Source organism: Phalaenopsis equestris, unplaced genomic scaffold (genome assembly GCF_001263595.1).
Source record: "Phalaenopsis equestris unplaced genomic scaffold, ASM126359v1 Scaffold232502, whole genome shotgun sequence".
Classification (NCBI taxonomy): Eukaryota; Viridiplantae; Streptophyta; class Magnoliopsida; order Asparagales; family Orchidaceae; genus Phalaenopsis; species Phalaenopsis equestris.
In genome coordinates, this window is record NW_018250467.1 from 37,900 (window position 1) to 42,041 (window position 4,142).

Consider the following 4,142-nt stretch of genomic DNA (forward strand, 5'->3'; position numbering starts at 1 on the left):
TTTTATATGCAATTATATTTGTGCTCGTGCTTGCTTGCCTTATGTTATCAAGCAACACAAGCCACGTGAATGATTTGTTATGAGTATGATTATGACTCTTCAGTCTCTCTCTTAGGGTTTTGTTGACCTCACTTTTAGTTGAGGTTTAGTTTTTCCTCTATAGTAGTCTAAGGTCTAGTCATAGGATTTTCCTAGTGACTATTCTTAGAAAACTAGAAAAAAAACACCCTCACCACTAGAAATTCTACCATCTTCTTTACTCAACTGGAAGTTCCACATATTGATCCTAACCTCTAAGTACTTAGTAGGTTGGGTCACTATAAAGGAAACTCAAGATGAGTCACCCTTAGAACTGCTGGACCTTAGGGTTGATCCTGGGTGTTGGTCTAGAGCTAAAGCACTCACTACACTCGTCTACACTCACAATCACTCACAACCCTAAACTCAAATTTCTAGCATAGCTCCCTTGATCTTTTTGGGATACTCATGTAGATGGTCCCCCTAAACCTACCAGCCCTAGGGCTATAGTTTAACTACAACCAGTACATAGAGGACCTAAAATGGGATTTTCTTTGGCCCATGGCTCATTTAGGGTGATTAGTTACCCAATCCTATCAAAAATACCTATCTTGGTCGTTTGCCCCTAAACACCACCAAATTACCTAGACACCCTTGAAACCCTAAACTTTTCCAAAATTCTCAAGTTTTTCCAAAATACCTAAATTTGATCAAAATTCATTTCAAACCTTTTGAAAACCTCCAAACACCCAAATTACCCAAAATCTCGCAAAATGACCAAATTACCAAAATACCCCTCAATAGCCCAAAATTTCAAAAATTCTAAAAATTCCCAGAAAATCTCAATAAATCCCAAATATTCCCAATTTCATTTTTCTCAAATACCACATGACCCAATTTGGCCAATTTGACCATATTTATCACTTTTGATATGGCTAAAGTAGACCAAATCCATGCTTAATTGGGCCATGATTTGAGCCCAATTTTTGGTATAGGTTAAACCTCAATTTTGGTCACATGACCTAATCCCACCAAATTGAACCCATAGCCTAGTCAATAGGCCCCAATTAATGTTGAAAAATCTGTATAACATTCCTACACATCAAAATAAACTATCAATTGGCCTTGGTGAAGCCTCAAATCCATTTGATTTTGTCCTGAATTCAAAATTCCAAAAATTAGGCCCAAATTGGCTAAGTCCCCAAATTTCACACAATTGATTGCCTTAACCTCCAAATTTGCATCCAATTCTTATTGAAAACTCTTTATGGGGTCCTTATGGACCATTTACAACAATCAATTTGGAATTATCCCAAGGCTAGCTCAAGCTAGACCCAAGACTAGCTCAATATAACTAAATTGATTAAAATTCAAAATTCCCTCAAATTGGTCCTTCAATTGAGCTCAAAACCAATTCCTTCCTTCACCAAAGTTGTTTATTATGATCATCTACACCAAGTGCAACATTTACTTGGGACAATTGACATGGATAGCCTAAAGAAAACCCAAGACTTGGTCATTTGCACCCACTTGGACACACACACTAAATGTGACCCAACCACCTTAAAGCAACCAAATTAACTCCACCTCAGCCATTAGTTGACCCCTAAGACTGAGCCAAAACCTCTCTGACCACCTAAACTAAGCCATGAACCAAATATCCCCCAAATTAAGGGATCTTATTCTATTTTTGCTTAAGCTTCAGATATTTTTTCCAAAATTAAACCTCATTGCATTAAATTGCTGTGACATATTCCCCTGGGTTCCCTAAGCTCCTAGCCACCTCCCTCTGGTCGGCCGGCCAGATTAGTGGCCGAAAAATAGCCAAACTGAGAGCCACCCCCATAGAGCTTCACCCAAATCAAACATAGAGGCAAGCTTATCCAAATTAAACTGTAGAGCTCCTCTGCCCTCCACCTAAGCACCACAATGCACCCAAACTTGTGCCTTGAGAGCCACCCCATGGACATTTTTATAAAAGCTCATCTCCACTGCCATGGGAGGTGTGCTAAAAATTTCTTGGAGAGAGCCTCCCAAAATTCTCACAAAGCTTCTCTGAGATCCCCTCAATGCAATCCAACCCTCCTCCCACACTGAATTCCACTGTGGAAGCTTAATTTTAAGCTCAAACCTCTGCCCAAAACCAGGACAGAACTCATTACACTTCCACAGTCCACCCAATATATCTCCAGAGTCCACCAAACCTAAATTAAATTCACCCAAACCTTCATAATAGTGAAAGAGGAAGAAGCCCCATCAAACTGTGAAATTTCCCCTTTCACAGAGCTCCTAGTATAGACTTCAATTAACACCCAAAATCGGTCTTGATCAAATTCACATCTAGGCCTTATACTACAGTAAGAGGCTTAATCCCTAGCCTCATTGGGCCCCAACGAACGTGTCGAGCACCTCTGATTGAAGCTTCCCTTCTCAGAGCAAAGGTATAAAACTTCTCTTCCTTCCGAGCCTATTTTGATTCTCCATTTGCTTAGCTTGATCTCATGACACGTTAACTATATGGATGTGTTTATCTCACTTAGATGAGCATTTTAAAAAAAAGATTCACTTAATTTGGTTAAGAAATGAGAGAGATCTAAAGCCTCAAAGGTGAACGGTTCTCGGCCTAAGCTATCAGGGACGATGACCACGCACCGCCCGATCGCGCGTGGATCGAATGGACGACCAAGATGAAGCTGGACAGCGCTTCTTTACACAAACAGCGGGACACGTGGCTGTTTCTGAGCCGCCGTAGGATTACGAGGCGCCGTGTGGATAAGTAGAAAAATAGGGCTTTTTCTATTTATTTAAACTCCCTTAGCTTCAAAAATCCATAACTTTGTGTAGAAAAATCACAAAAATAAAATAAAAATAGCCTCTTGCTCAGTGAACAGAGAATAATAATGTGGAATAAATTTCAAGTCCATTTGATGAATATCTGATTTTTAATGAATTAAATACGTTATTTTAAATTAATTAAACACTATTTTGAATCATCTGATTCTCCATGCATATTGACACATCATCTTGGATTGAAATTTTGGCATGTTGTAGCCTCTGTCAAGGGGAACATTCTCTGATTTAAGTCAGAGGAAACCTTTAAACAGAGATCCATTCTTTTTTCAAGTTTAAGTGCATTATTTGTTCAAATAATCATGGAAATTAGCATGTTGCTTAGAAAAATCTAAGAAAATTTTGGAAGGTTTATGATGACCAGGGAGCCTTTAGGAAAATTTTTCATGAATCAAGTCATTTAAAAAATACCTAATTTTCACAAACCCTAAATCATTAAGATAATTAATTTTTGAAAAATATAAATATTTAAATGACTTGATTTTTGATCTCCACTGTGGTTCCTGATCCAAAGAACTCACCATAAAAATTTCAAAATATTTTGAGTTCATTTGATAACTTAAGTTGATTTTTAAAATAAACATTATTTTAGGCATTTAAACGATTTTTTAAAAATAAAAATACAACTCAAAAAATTATGAAACTTAGTTTTTTGAGTTCTCTGTGATCAGGGGTATTTTTAAATAAAATAATATTTGGAATAAAAACTTCATTTTTAGCCTATTTTTAAATATTTAAAATAATTAAAAATTCATAAAAATCACGAAAATAATAAAACTCATGGAAATATTCTAAATTGCTTCCTAAGCACTTAGGAACCATTATAATATTTTTCCTGATTTTCTAAATAAATTATGGTATTTTGAAGCTTAAAATAATTTTTAAAGGCTAAAAAATGGATTTCCACTAAAATAATTCCAATAAATCAAAAAAAAATTAGAAAAATATAAAATCTTCTCCTCTGAGTTCTGTGACCCTAGGGAGACTTTTAAAAAATACAAAACTTAATTTTATCCTTTTAAATATTTTATTTTTAATAAATACCTCAAAACTTAAAATAATTCTTAAAATTCACATAAAATTCAAAAAATCATAAAATTTGGTCCAAAGACTTCTTTGATATAAAGTTACCTCCAATAAAAATTTTAGGGGATTAGGATTTACCTTGGTCAAGTCAGGAATTTTATTTAAAAAATCACATATTTTGCATGAAAATAATTATATAAATAAATTAAATTTTGAAAAATCACATTTTCTCCTCTGATGTCTTAATT